We start from the raw sequence: 15,920 nt of genomic DNA, 5'->3' as shown, positions 1-15,920 counted from the left end.
ATAATCAACGACTGAACTGCCGAGTTTGACAGGACTGCTGTACTTAGAATAGATGTTATTCATAGTGAGGAGGTTTCCGATCAGTAAAGGTCACATTGCTCGCTCTCACCGTTCAGTAATGGTCAATGTTTTTAGTATCACCAATATCAGCTCTCTTGTTGGATGTTTTATGGATCTATTTTCAAATAAATTCGCGCTCATCGATTCGTACCTATTATAATTATGAACAAGTACCAAACTTTTGCGTCATTAAACTGCTGCTACCCACACGCGTCTGGAACTCTCAGCATCGTCAGGAGCACAACCGAAGACGTGCACTGCAGATCTGGAGGAAACATCAGGAACTGAAAAGATTCTTCCACAATAGACGAATCACAGTAGAAATCCACAATGCTCTGATCAGATATTATCAAACTCTTCCTTTTTTGGCGTCATCGGTCTCTTTGTAAGTGGTATGATGCTGTCCGCCACGTATTGCTCTCTTGTGTCAAGCTCTTCATCTCCGAGTAAGGCATGCTACCTACGGTCTTAGTTATTTACTGGAAGTATTCCAGTACATTCCTCTGCAGTTGTTGCGCTCTACAGCTAGGTCTAGTACCATGGAAGTCATTCCCTGATGTCTTAAGAGAGGTTCCATCACCATGTCCCTTCTACTTGTCAGTGTTTTCCACATATTCCATTCCTCTCCTATTCTGCTCGGATTTCCCTCATTCCTTATTTGATCAGTCCACCAAATTTTCAACATTCGCCTGAGCTCCACTTCTCAAATGCTTCGATTCTCTTCTGTTCCTATTTTCCTACTGCCTTGTGTTTCACTACCATACAATTCCGTGCTCCATACATACAGTCTCAGAAATTTCTTCCTCAAATTAAGTTCTATGTTTGACACTTGTAGATTTCTCTTGGCCAAGAACTTCTTTTAGCCATTGCTAGTCCGCTTTTGATGTCCTCCTTGTTCCGTCCGTCATTGGTTATTTTTATGCCTAGGTAGTAGAATTCCTTAACTTCATCTGCTCCGTATTTTCAAATAAATTCGCGCTCATCGATTCGTACCTATTATAATTATGAACAAGTACCAAACTTTTGCGTCATTAAACTGCTGCTACCCACACGCGTCAGAATTAGAACTAATTCTGGTTCCGACAGCAGACCAGCCTGGGTGGCTTAGCGTGGCTGAATAACGACCAACAGCTGCCGCCAGCGACCGCAGGACGCCTATTTATAGAGCACCGGCGGACGATACGGGGTCTGCTGTACGGATTCTTCCCGTAATACGGAGTCTAAGGTATCCGAAACAGGTTTTCCATGAATTGTTTCAGCCATATTAGTCAGGAGTAAAAACTGTTTGATGATCAATTTTGCTTTCTGGAAGGTAGAGGCACTAAATAAAATCCTGACATGGGGCGTGATAATGGAGGAAAAAATTAATAATCCTCTAGACACTTTCAAATTGGTTTGTGAAACTAGAGGAAACGAACAACAGCATAAACCGATGAATATAAACTGACGGAAACAAGAATCGCAACACCAAGGAGGTGCTGCGCGAAGCAAACGAAAGTTGGTAGGCCTGTTTCTAGATCTGAAAGACGATATTTCGCCCTAGACGCATACGAATGACGCTTTCACTACCACTTTGAGGGTATAAATCAGCTTTGCAACAAACACACACTGAAACGGCGAGAATTAGGCAAGAATGCCCTTCAGGCGACAAAGAAGCCATTATCAAGACCACCGAGTGAGGTGGCGCAGTGGTTAGTACACAGGACTCGCATTCGGGAGGACGACGGTTCAATCCCGTTTCGGGCCATCCTGGTTTAGGTTTTCCGTGATTTCCCTAAATCGTTTCAGGCAAACGCCGGGGTGGTTTCTTTGAAAGGGCACGGCCGATTGACTTCTTCATCCTCCCTTCACCCGAGCTTGCGCTCCGTCTCTAATGACCTCGTTGTCGACGGGACGTTAAACACTAAGATCGTCCTCCTCCATTATCAACACCTCACTGATGTTGAACGACGACCTGTATTAGATTGCAGAAAGACTTAGAAGGAAAGTAGCCGCTGTGTATGGTTGTTCGCAGCGGTGGTTACGAGAATGTACGGTCGCAAGAAGACCGGCCACGTGGCACTACTGAGATGGAAGACCATCCTTTTCGGCTTATGGCTCTGGTACATCGTATTCCATCTGCGGCAGCAACCTGAGCAGTAGTTGACACCACAGTGACACAAGGAACCGTTACAAATCGTTTACTTCGAGAATAGCTTCAAGCGATATGCCATGTAGCATGCATTGCACTGACCCAGAACCACCGCCATCTGCGACTTCAGTGGTGTCATGCAAGAGGTTATTGGAGGGCAGGGTGCGAAACACACTGGACCTGCACCCAAAGTTGTGGACGAAGGTGCGATTTCGTATGACACAGCCGGAGCCCTCTCGTGGTCGTACCAAAACATTACGCCAGTCTTGTGATTCGACCTGTTGAGCTACCATTTATCAACTACAATCTAGAAAGTGTCTTCCAGCAGGATAACGCTCGCCCAAATATCGCTGTGGTAATCCGTCATGCTGTATAGAGTGTCGACCTGTCGCCCTGGCCTGCCCGACCACCAGATCTGTCACTATTCCGGCACGGGGGGGGCATCATTGTACGACAACTCCAACGTCATTCAGAAATAGCATTGTCCGTCCCTGTATTGACCGATCAAGTGCAACACGCACGGGATTCCATCTCACTTACATTCAACACTCTGGTGGCTACACATGCTATTAATGCAATAGAGCCGGCCGGAGTGGCCGTGCGGTTCTAGGCGTTACAGTCTGGAGTCGAGCGACCGCTACGGTCGCAGGTTCGAATCCAGCCTCGGGCATGGATGTGTGTGATGTCCTTAGGTTAGTTAGGTTTAATTAGTTCTAAGTTCTAGGTGACTGATGACCACAGCAGTTAAGTCGCATAGTGCTCAGAGTCATTTGAACTAATGCACCAGAATTTCACATTTGCAATGGCCTATCTCGCGCTTACGTGACAGGTGTGCAGAATCTATGAAACAGGAGACATGCATATACCGTTGGACTCCCGGAATATCATCATCCACACACTCTCAAGAAAAGCGAGAGAAAATAATTTCGCAGACGTAACCTTAACAGGTCGTGCATCAAAGCTACTCGCAAGAATAGTAGACAGAATATAGGAAAAGAATATCGAGAATCTGTTAAATAATCAGTTTGGCTTTCTAAAAAGTAAAAAGCACCGGAGATGCTGTTCTGACGCTGTGCTCGGTAATGGAAGGAAGTTTTAAGAGAAAACAGGTACGTGAATAGAGCTTGTCAACAAAGAAAAAGCGTTCGACAGTGTAAAATGGAACACCATGGTCCTAATTCTGCGAAAGAAAGACTAAGTTATTTGTAAAGACGAGTAGCATACAACAAGCACAAAGAACGAAGATGTAACAGCGGAAGACCAAGAACGAAGTGCTCGAATATATGTGATGTAAGACACGGACACATTATTTCGCCGGAACTGTTCAATCTATATATCGAAGAAGCAACGACAGAATTAAAAAAATTTAAGAGTGCGATTAAAATTCAGAGCGAAGGCTAGCAATGGTAGGAACCACCGCTGGCACTTTTGTGCTAAGAGCGAGCAAGAATTTCTCATACAAGTAGAATGGCATGAGCATACCTGAATTCAAGATATTGATGGACAGTAAACCGAAAATGACAAAAATAATTAATAGCAGCAAAAATGAGATTACCGATAGAATTAACACCCGAATTGCTTACCATGAAGTAAAGGGAATGAAAGATTTCGACCACATTGTAAGCAGGCCAACCCATGAGGGATGAAGCTAGAAAGACAGAAAGAGTGGATCAAAGCCTATCAAAGAGGGCATTGGAGACTAAGAGGAGTGTGTGTTGGTGTCAAACATTGGCCTTAATTTGAAGAAGAAATTTCTGACAATGTAGGCTTGAAGCACAACATCGTACGTTAATTAAGGATGAATATTGAGCAAATCGGTAAAGACAATAAAAGCGTTTCACAAGGTTATTTGCAATTACGTGGACTGGAGAGAAAAGGAACGAGAAGGTTTTCCACAGAACTGGAGGAAAACGGAGCATTTGAAAAACACTGACAAGAAGTAGTGGCAGGATGGCGTATTTCAGGGAATAACTTCCATGGCACTACATAGTGTTGTAGATGGTAACAACTGTAGAGAAGAAAGAGATTACTAAATACAAGAAATAATTTAGGATGGAATGTGCAAGCGCTTTTCTGAAATGGAGCTCTTCGCTCAAGGGAGGTATTCGTGGTGGGCTGCATCGTAACATTCTGAGGGCGGATGAGTAAGATGCGAAAGAAACGAGAAAAATCAAGAGGTATCAGTAAGGACGGATAGTCGACTTAGAGATGGACAGATTAAATGGTGTTTAACACAGGATTGCTGTCTTCCTCGGCAACCATTCAAAATGTCCAGCGAAGGAGCAATGACGATAAAATAAAAATATCAGGAAAGTGATTTAAATTCTGGATGGAAGTATGTCAGTGATTAGATTCACTGATGACATCGCAGCCCTCTGTGGAAGTGAAAAACACCTGACAAGTGGAATGAATAGTCGACTCACCACATAGTAGGCATTGAGACTAAGCCTTAGAAAGACGAAAGTGATGTTCAGTAGCAGAAATGAGATTAGTGGTAAAGCTAACATCAGAATTTGGATTATCGAGTCAGACCGAATGAAGGAATTTTGTTATGGTAGAAGCAAAAGATCATGTGATGGGAGAAGCAGTGATGATATAAGAAGAAGACTAGTAAAGCAAAGAGTATACTCCTTGCTATTAACAAACATAAGCCCTAATGTCAGGAGGAAATTTCTAAGAACGTGTATTTTGAGGATATCAGTGGTACGAAGGACTGACAGCGGAAAATCAAGAGAATGAGAATCGAAGCATTTAAGAACTGCTGTTACAGAAGAATGTTGAAAACTAAGTGAACAGAGGATATGTAAGGAGTTTCTCGAAAATAGGCGAGGAAACGTATGATAACATGGTGCAAAGTAATGCCTCTGAATTTTTTATGCGGAAACTCTTGAAGATTTTTAAGTAAAATACACGTTATTAACATTGTGCGTCCTCATTCTTCTTCTTTACATATTTTCAGCTCTCTGTCGCAAGCGGGCTGGAAATTGGAATGCCTAATATGGCTGTCTGTAAGGTAACTATGTCGGTGCGTGATGAACAGCGACCTGTAGTGAGTTTCGTATTCCAAAAGTTCGTGCATACATGAAGCACCCTCTCCTTCGGCGTGACAACGCCAAACCATACACGAACGCTGACACACCTAAAACAATCTGACGCCTTGCGTTCACTATCATCGATTATCGACTGTATAGTTGCACCTAATTCCCATTTGATTTTCTTTCCTTATCAAAACTTGAGAGCATCCTCCAGGGTTCAACTTTGATAGTGATGAAACGGTCCAAGCAGAGGTGAGGTTTTGGCTGGGTTAGTAAAGTAAAACTGGTTTCTAGCTGTTCGTCTGCAGGCTGACTATGTTGAGAAGTAAATACGTAGAAATGACGAACGAAGATGTAATATGTTAATTAAGTTTGTTTTACTTAAAAATCTTGAAGAAGTTGTACAGAAAAATTCGCAACGTTTGGGTGGCGCCAGTGGTCAGACATTGTCGCTGATTGGTGTATGAACGACGATGTTTTGGATTGTCATTGTGGCTCGTTACGGCGTTGCCCTTTTAGTTGTTTCCCTTCAGTCGTGTTTGTGTCATTCATTTGTTTGCTTTAATGCTGAATGCTTATGTGAGCTGGCGCCCTTGTTAAACTGTGAACGTCAGTGCACTGGTTGTCCGCCCCCGGTAGCTGAATGGACAGCCGGCACGGTTGCTCACCTTGTTCGGTCAGAGCGCTGGATGGCCTCTGTAATAAAAAATACTGAGTGAAAAGGTCAACAACGAACTTCAACGGATATCATGAGACGTCTGCTAAGGCGAAATACAGTGAACCGTAACGAAGAAGAAAAGAAAGAGAAAAGTCAGCGTGACGGATTGTCAATCCTCTTGGCCTTGTCCCGGGTTCGATTCCCGGCTGGATCAGGGAATTTTCTCCGCCCAGGGACTGGTTGTTGTGCTGTCCTTATCATCATCCTATCATCCTCATCGACTGCAGGTCGCCGAAGTGGCGTCAGATTGAAAGATCGGCACCCGGCGAACGGTCTGCCCGACGAGAGGCCCTAGCCATACGATTCAATTAAAGAAAGTACACTGTTCTCTAGTGAAGGTGAGCGGCTTGTATTGAATGCCACGGTTCTTTCTCGTTTACCCTCCGTTCCAAATTAGTGTTAACTTTGGCTTGTTTTCTTGTTTGCCTATGCCTCTAACCGTCTCTCCTTTTAAGTCCTGCAAAGGACTGTGATATTGTGTTAGGTTAATTTATGAAACTTCTCATTAACTTACAAAGCTTCTCACCTTCTCACTGCTTTTAAATACTTCGAAGGTAGGACCGATGTTTTGAAGCAGATGGTTCGATGTATGTGAAAGCTATTGATCTCAGATTGCCACGAATTAATCATGTAAGATTTAGACATACGAGCCAACGTTATGTGAAGAGTTCAATATCTGTCAAGCTAATTGATCTGTATTTGTCATGTAAGCAGTTAGATAATTTCGTCTCGAAGATTTATTTTTAAAGAAAGGCTAATCTTCGTGATTCTTGAGGAGTTACGGTTGTATTGTACTGTATGTTAATCGTGGGCCTAGAGACGACGGAGAGGCTCCGTCCCCGCCGCAGCCGCAGTGGTCCACAACCTCACGACGACTACCGCAGTCCACTTCACCCCTCCGCCGCCCCACACCGAAACATTCTTTCAGGGTTATTGTGCGGTTTGTCTCCCGGTGGGCCTTCAAGAGGGAGCGTCTCACACCAGACGAGTGCCAGGGCTGGCCGTAAGATGAGAGCAGGTCCGTGAGGCGACGCAGGGTGACTCACGGTGAGTTTTTGCCAACCACTCAAGTGAATGGTCCTGCGCACGTTAGAGCGCAGCGTGACGTGACGCAGTTCCTGCGGTTGGTGACCCTGCGGATCGCAGTCTCCTGTACGCAGTTTACTGCAAGGCTCACGGTGGTTCTGGCTGTTGGTAGTTCGAAACGGAAGAAAAGCTAAATGGAGTCGTACGTGTTCGTGAAGTTCTGTATGATACAAGCCATGAACATTACCTGAAAACGAAGCTGAAAGCTGAGAGGAGGGAGGAAGTGGCCGAGGAAACGGACATACTAAATGGTAAGTTGCATTGTAATTCGTTTTTGACATTCTACATTGACACTGTTAAAACTCTGTAGCAAATTCCTTACTTAAGCGAATTCCCCATGACTTAGTCTTCTTTTCATGTATGCACTTTTTCTGCTTTTTGTTTCATCAAAAGCGATGTAACACACCGTTTCGAACTCAAACTCAGAACCGGAACCCGATTCCGAACTTATATCTACAAACATAACAGAAGTAGTTGCCATCTCTGCCATAGACAAAGTTCCTCAACAAACTGCGTATTCAAACTGCGATCCAAGTTGCGATGATTGTCGCCGTGACTCACGCTACCGTGAAGAATTTGCGTCACCCCACGGGCCAGTGTCTCATCTTGCGGCCCGCCTAACTCCTGTGTTTGCGTGATAGAGAGGTGTACGCGTACGTGGAGAACTTGTTTACGCAGCAATCGCTGACATAGTGTAGCTGAGGGGGAATAAAGGGAACCAGCCCGCATTCGCCGAGGCCTATGGAAAACCGCCTGAAAACTATCCACAGACTGGCCGGCTCACCGGACCTTATTCGTGCCGGGGACCAGGCGCTCCTTCCCAATCCGAAAGCCGTGCGTTAGACCGAACGGCTAACCCGGAGGGAAAGGAGTTACGGGTACTGAAACTTCAGTAACTCCTCGTAAATCTCTTTGTTTTAAAGTTAAACAGCAAGACTCACTTTTGTTATGAGATATGATGAAACATCGCATGGACTATGCCATAATCAAAATTCCAGGGTCAAAATTCCGTAGAAAGAGAACCAGTGTTCAGAATGACGTCAAATTTGAGCATTGTATTATTGACTAAGGGGAAACAGTTTTGGAACAAAGATAAAAAGAAAAAATGTACCGAAAATGTTACTAATATATGACGCCGTAAGCGTCAGAATATGCACACCAATGGAAGTGCGGCACACGGCTCTTCCTCATTTTGGGTCCGAGGCGCCCAACATGGTTTTCTGCATGAAGGATCACGCGCTGCCGGCAAAGCTTTTTTACAAGACCGGTAACAGTGCATCAGTAACCCAGCAGGAGTTCCGGACACTCAAGGGTATGAAAAAAGGTTATGGCTCGATGTCTGCTGAAGGTCTGGAGAAAATGATTGCAAAATTCGAAAAGACAGGCTCTTTTGCAGTTCGATGTGGCAGAGGGAGGATAGCAATTGATCCGACATCTTTCGAAGATGTGGCTACAGCAGTTGGGGGGGGGGGGGGAGGGGGGGGTCTGAGCATTGGCGTGCAAACTTGCAGAGCACGAGGAATTGCCCGAACATTCCACATGCCTGCGAGCACGGTGCATAAAATCCTACAAAAGATTCTGCATTGCTATCAGTACCAAATCACGCATATTCAAGAATTGCTTTCTGCTGACCTGCCAGCAAGACGTTCGCTCTGGAATTTCTCGTCCGCATGGAAATAGACAAGGAATAGTCATGGAATACTCTGATTCCAGACTAAGCCCATTTTCGTCTCCAAAGAAACGTCACTTTGCAGCACTGCAGTATATAGGCTACAGAAAATCCATACGCATATCTGGTAGGACTTCATTCTGCGATGATTACTGCTGCGGGCTGACAACATCGTTTATCGTGGCACCTTAATTTTCCGAGGAGGCGAGTCCTGTGGCTTATGTTCCTGTACCGCCACTGGTAAACGCTTTGAGACTCTTTTACTACCGACGTTATTCCAGCCAGCCAACAGCGCGGATGTGTGGGTAGAATCATTTTTGTGCCAGGTGGCGCTCCTTCCTACGTGGCACACTCAGTGAACCCCTGACTGCAGTACAATTTTACTGCCGCCAACTTATATTTCGCGAAAAGACCACAAAGATAAGAGAAGAGAGATTAGGGCTCGTACAGAGGCATATAGGCAGTCATTTTTCCCTCGTTCTGTTTGGGAGTGGAATGGGGAGAGAAGATGCGAGTTGTGGTACGAGGTATCCTCCGCCACGAACAGTGTGGTGGATTGCGGAGTATGTTTGTAGATGTAGATGGAGATGTAGATGTAGAAGCGGCTCCTGCAGAGGCGTTTCAGAAACGCTAGAGGCATCAGTCGTCATCTCTCTACAGCATGATCTTATTCAGTTTGACTTCTCGATTTGATGTTATCTGACAATTCTTTTCAGTGCTCCAATTACTATCGTAGCTGAATTGAAGGCACGCATTACCCAGTGCATTCTGAACGGGACCTCCTAGACACTCCGATCTGTTGTGGAATATGCGGTTCCTCGATTTCAGCTTTTGGCAGAAAACGGCGGACAGCATATTGAAGACGACAATTAGAAGCTGATGTTGTTTTACTAACTAAGCGGTTCTGGGATCTAGGACAATTACAAACCGACATCATTTTAAAATTTTGAACAAAGCTACAGTTCAGCATTGGTAAACGGGAATGACTGATTTGAACAAATCATCGAACCAGTTACAGATAAAGAGTTATATTAACAACCCCTGACAATGAGTTTAACAATTATAACATTATATTCTTCAGAAGTACATGAACACATAGAATCACATACTGGCAACAGCAAATCTGAGAGCAATGTAGCTCATGTCATGTAATATGACATATGTGACCGTAGTAAAACCAAATAATTCGATTAAAGTACGTTCTCAAAGCTTAGAAGTCTTCACATTACAATATAAATGGAACTGAAAGGTACCCTACCGGTTCATTCGCTCCACATTTTGATGTGAAACCCTTTACGCTTAGGCCAGCACCAATGGATTTTACTTAGTTTTACTGATACTCAGACACATCATGTTACTTGACATGAGCTTCTTTGCATTCATATTTTTCGTCGCCAGGGGCACAGGACTATTACAATTTTAAGTGTCCATGTACTTCTGATGAAGAAAATTTTACGGAATTTGAAAGCAGGGAGAGAAATTGTTAATTAACCTCTATACGAGAAACTGGAGAGCTGATTTTCTCAGTTCAATCAGCGATGTAATTTTTATCCTTGTGTGTTTTGTGGCGGCCGGCTGCTATGGCCGTGCGGTTCTAGGCGCTTCAATCTGGAACCACGTGACCGCTACGGTCGCACGTTTCGAATCCTGCCTCAGGCATGGATGTGTGTGATGTCCTTAGGTTAGTTAGGTTTGAGTAGTTATAAGTTCTAGGGGACTGATGACCGCTGATGTTAAGTCCCACAGTGCCCAGAGCCATCTGAACCTTTTTTTTGTTTTGTGGCACCGGGAAAATGAAAAACTGGTGTTATTTGGCTATTTATGCGGATTTGGCCTCAGGACAATTCAATACCGATTTTTACCATGGATTGCGGTAAGACCTGGCAGTGATTGACGAATTTACCTACCAATGCTACAACTACTGAATACCGAATTTGTTCAGTCATGTACATTGTAGAGTACACATGAGTTAATGTGCGACTCAAACCATGGCCGTCGATTGTGATTCATCAGACCTTTGTAGCCGACCCCGTTTATGTTAAGATGTTTACAGCGCCATCAATTGGTGATTTTTTTCTTCTTGTTCCATTGTGGCAATATATGCAGATCAAATTTGACGTCATTCTGAGCAGTTGCCCTTTTTCTACAGCATTTTCAAACTGAAGCTATACTGATAGACGCCCCGTGTAAGGGCGAATGTTGATTCTTATGCGTCTGAATAATTTCAGCCAAATACTTTTTACTATAGATTGAAAGATTTGTTTTCTTAGTGCCAATAGTGACAAAGTATAAGGAGATTAAACGGTGTTACCATGAGCTATGGTGAAATTACTTTTTGTGAAGTATAATGTTCAGAGTCTGTGTTTATAAGTAAATGATGAGTTGATAGCGGTCCCTCGGAATCATCAGCACGCTCCACTTCCCAGCAGCACAGACACGCAGCTCATCGGACTTATTGAAAAACAATACAGAACATAACTGAAAGGCTGTGACCTGGTCTGTGCCACGTGGTCATGCTCCTAAGTATGCTTCTATGATTGCTGTCCATTTGAAGGCCTAAGCCAAGAATAAATACCCACCCCAATCATCTGTTACAAAAAGTGGAAATGTTGTTTTGCACATACAAATTTTATTTCTGAAATTGTTTCTCCTCCGAATACAGAAATATTTCTTGTCGCCCACCTACATACGGGTAAATGATTATTTGCTCTGTTCTCCGCACCTTCTTACTAAGTGAATAATCTCGTAGTACACAAAACAGTTTCATACTTTTGTGTACAATTAGAAACTGAAACTGCAAAATTCAAAACAAGAAAACCTCACTGATTCGCAACAGTTAGACATCATTCGAGTTCATTTACACTATGTAAATTAGGGGCTATTAACACCTATATCACAGCCTATCTCCTTCTTCTCAGACTTGTTACTCACAGCATTCATGTATTTCGAATGAACAATTACTTTCACCACAGGACACAGACAAGATCTGTACAGGGAATTCACGTTCTTCTGTGTTGTTCAAAATAGTGCGCCTTACACGGCACATTTCAGAAGACCTCTAAACAACTGGAGACTGGTAGTGAAGCGTATCTTAAAACAAAGACTGATAGCGCTTCCTTTCTAAAACTCCTGTTCGATGTAAGAATACCTAAGATTCATTTTCCATTAGTTATTTGTGATTTATAATAACGGAACTTTTTAGGAAATTACAATTACTGCAATGACTTGAGCTGTAACGCCATGTTGACATTTTGAGTAGTGCTCTCCACACTACCTAACCGTTATTAATAATTCGAAAGTCACGTCTTGTACTAGCAAACTAGACGAAGTCAATAATTTTCCTTTGAATCTACTGGTATGTTTCATGATTGCGTGCATTGTCAAAGTGAGCTCTGTAAATCTAAATAAAAAAATGAAATTATATCGTTGTGTGAAACTGTAGTTCAGTTTTTCATTTTGAGTAGCCCATCGTATAACACCGCATTCAGAAGAGGTGTGTGTGTGTGTGTGTGTGTGTGTGTGTGTGTGAGAGAGAGAGAGAGAGAGAGAGACAGACAGACAGACAGACAGACAGAGAGAGAGAGAGAGAGAGAGAGAGAGAGAGAGAGAGAGAGAGAGAGAGAGGCTTAAAGACTTGTTGGATATCTACCTCGACTAGATAGCATTTTAATGTTTGACGCATGTAACAGTCAATTTCGAAACAATTTATCTGGACGCTACTTTCCTTTTGGGTTTCACTGCTCTGGAAACCGTTTACGTTTATTGTCTTACTTGCTGAGTTACAACGAGCAGTGAAACACAAAATTAGCTCACGCATAAGAGCAGGTAAAGCCATGGGAACGGCAACACCTCTGATTAATCTGTACCCGCTTAAACGAACAAGGTGAATTCTGGTATGATGATATGCTCAGTTTCTTCACACACCAAAGGTGCACACTGCGTTAACGCACAGGCGGTAGACAAATCGGACATTTACTTTGTAATCTGTAATATGAAATGACAATCGCTGTAGCCACTGACCTACTCCTGTTAAGGAAACTGCAATAGGGTCCGCATGTCAGTTTCAAAATCAGTATATACGGTCGTACAACAACGGCTGTGGGTACATGTCACCGAAAATTCTGTTAGATGATCTACATCTGCATCTGCAACGTGCAACTCATCTTACGCTGTCTACGGGAGGCTACCTGTCGTACGCAATCATCCCCCCAACCATTCTGGTTTTGTTACTAAACAATGCGTTGGAGAAGAGACTGTTAGAACGAAGCCGGCTTAAGTGACCGAGGGGTTCAAGGCGCAACAGTCTGGAACTGCGCGACTCCTACGGTCGCAGGTTCGAATCCTGCCTCGGGCATGGATGTGTGTGATGTCTTTAGGTTAGTAAGGTTTAGGTAGTTATGAGGTCATCAGTTCTTTTGAGACGACGTACTCAGAGATAATTATATTTTACCCGACTCCACATGGAACGTTCGTTGTCTAAATTTTGATACTTATCCAAGCCGTGAAGCCAAATGCCACTTGCGTATGTATTGTTAGTGTCGGACAACCACCTTTGTTTCGGAAGATCACTTTGTAATACACGTAAATCACAATGTAAAAATTACTGTTAACGCAGCAAGGAGAGTAATACATCTATTTTTGAACCATGAGTAACTAAGGTGCGATAGTGTGACAGAATTTCGTTTTCATGACGCCAGTATCGATTACTTGGATTACCCATTTGTCTCCTGAATAACCACTACGAATATTCCGACAAATACTCCATCCAATAGTTCATGATTAAAATCTTTGTATACTTATAAACGAAAGTGTGTTTCTATAACAGTCTTCTAATATCCTAAAAGTATAGGCAATACTGAACCTGTCGAGAAGATTTTATTTTGAAACTGCGTTTTATATATGTACGGAGTACACATGTCGCCTCTTTTTATTATTTTTATTTATTAATTTTCTTTGTAAGACAATGTCTTTCCATTTTTGTTGTTTGTAGTTGGTGATGTCATCAGTAATGAGTGATTACGGCTTACTTTGTGCACACCAAGTTCCAAGCGAACTTCACTTGCCAACACTGAGACATGAATTAAGATTTTAGCGATCTAAAGCTCGATGCTGTCATTCTACCTTATGTATTTTCAAAGATGTACCTAAAAGCTCCCTTACTTTACACACAGATTCACCCAGTACGTATTCAGCACAGTAATACTAGCTCTGGAATACAAGTAATGGAAAAGCTAACATGATTTTATATTTTACAATTTATTCTCTAGCTGTTGTGAAAGTGTACAGTATTAAGTCAAGATAGACGCCGAGTAGAAATTTCTTGTAAGCAGTTGTTGACAGTAGTTCTCGTGGGAAGTGCCTGTGTTAGCCCACTTGTAGTCACAAATTCAGAAAGCGAGTTGTTTGTATTTCTGTTTGTGTTTGTGATGTAAAAATATGATATTGATGTGACGAGTGCCTTATACAATAGAATTTACAGCATGTCTAATGAAGAGAACGTTTCAGTATTAAGGAATATTAGCTATTATATTCCACAGATTTCTGCTGAGCCGTTACATACCATTCGTTAAATCTAATACAAATGCGAAAAGTAATCGTCAGCAAAGATCAAAACAATTTACGAAAGTAGTCAACCAAGTGTCACGTGCTTCATTTTTGCATCTTTTTGATGACATTTGTTGAATATTTTTCGCTAGGTGAATGTCAATGACGCTTCACGTTTTGCAAGAATGCGCGTTCCCATAATAGCGCCTTCCCACTTGTGAAAAAATAAATTTCACAATTGACATATTGACATCCATTGATTCACATCCGCTGTTATTGTGAAGAAAACCTGTTGTTTTCTCTCAGGAAGAGAAATAACTGCCCAAAATAGTATTTCTTTGTTTAAACACAGCTAACTGAAAATCGCTCGAAAATGACGAAAAGGGTAAAGAGGCATAAATAATAGTGAAGTTAACCCTACACACTATGATCATGTTCATTGTTCAAATACAATACCGCTGTTGGTGTAATGCTATTGTAAGGTGTCAGCCTGTATAAAGTAAGAAGAGCTACTTTGACTGACCAGTATGTGAGATACGCATTCAGTACAATAAGATGTATGCTAAGAAGCTTAGTATATAACTATTGAGATGATTATTCTGAAACAATGCATTCTTAAAAGACTAGTTTCGGATACAAAAATCTACCTGCTACTGATAATGCCGATAAAATATTGTTCACAGCCCATAAAACCTCGTAAACTTCACCACGAGGCATATTGTGGGTTACAGTCTCTGATCAGAAAACAAGACATGTATTTAGGAACAGAAATACGGCCATTACTTGAATTTATATAGAATTAGTTTAGTACACTAACCTGCCGGTAATAGCGTAGCAGTCAAGAAGATAAATGAAAAGGGACCTACTGCGAAAAACACGACACAAAAACGGCGTAACATTAAACATTATGTTACAGTCCAGAATCACAGTATAACATCCTATCATAACAAGCTTGAAACAGAGAATGCTGTAAAAACGAACTTTGAAACTATTTCTTCTCGAGTCACATTGGTTGTATCACTGGAATTGTGACACTGAACACCTACCTGTTGCTAGTCAGCAGATTTGATGTCAGTCCCAGAGGTAAAACCAGGAGCGAGGTTCAGCACGAGAGCAGCTTGGAAGAGTTGGAGACTTGGCTCTCCGACGGAAGAGAATCCAAGGAAGCGCAGCTGCGGCGGAGCGCTGACCGCTGCGGCGATGAGGCGGCGCCGGCGAGGCAACGACGCGTGCAGAAGGCGGCGGCGCCTGGAACACTGGCGCTCTCTGGTCCGCGGCGTCGGACGCGCGCCGCTGCCGACTCAAATGTGACGACGCCGTCACGCTGGGGCGGGGCGAGAGAGGGGAAGAGGTCGCGCATGCGCCCCGCTCGTGCGTTCTTCTGTCCACGTCGCTGTCTGCACGTCACTGGACAGCTCACGCAGCCACGAACCTTGCACACTGTCATACGTAATAAAACAAAGCGCTACTTTTTTTTAACTTTTGTGAATGCGTCAAGCTGTATAACTGCATCTCGTGCCCGGTATGACGTACAAGCACTTGTTGCTTCAGACTGCAGAGTATGACGCTGGGAATGACGTTCGTTGCAATAAAAATATGGTAGGTAGTAGAGCTTTACCCAAATTTTCTTTATAAATTGACATACAAATTACGCGGAATTAAACTCACGTGAAAACG

General features: G+C 43.0%; 1 protein-coding gene across 1 annotated transcript in view; it reads right to left on the bottom strand.

Moving 5' to 3' along the window:
* Window positions 1-15,527, bottom strand: part of LOC126355777 (uncharacterized) — a 132,520-nt gene extending 116,993 nt beyond the window's left edge. The window contains exon 1 of the mRNA XM_050006181.1: window positions 15,290-15,527. The gene's annotated coding sequence lies outside the window, so the exon portion shown is untranslated. The remainder of the gene's footprint in view (window positions 1-15,289) is intronic.
* Window positions 15,528-15,920: the final 393 nt, after the last annotated feature.

This window comes from Schistocerca gregaria, chromosome 3, assembly GCF_023897955.1.
Source record: "Schistocerca gregaria isolate iqSchGreg1 chromosome 3, iqSchGreg1.2, whole genome shotgun sequence".
NCBI lineage: Eukaryota > Metazoa > Arthropoda > Insecta > Orthoptera > Acrididae > Schistocerca > Schistocerca gregaria.
This window is presented reverse-complemented; position numbering and strand designations above follow the sequence as displayed.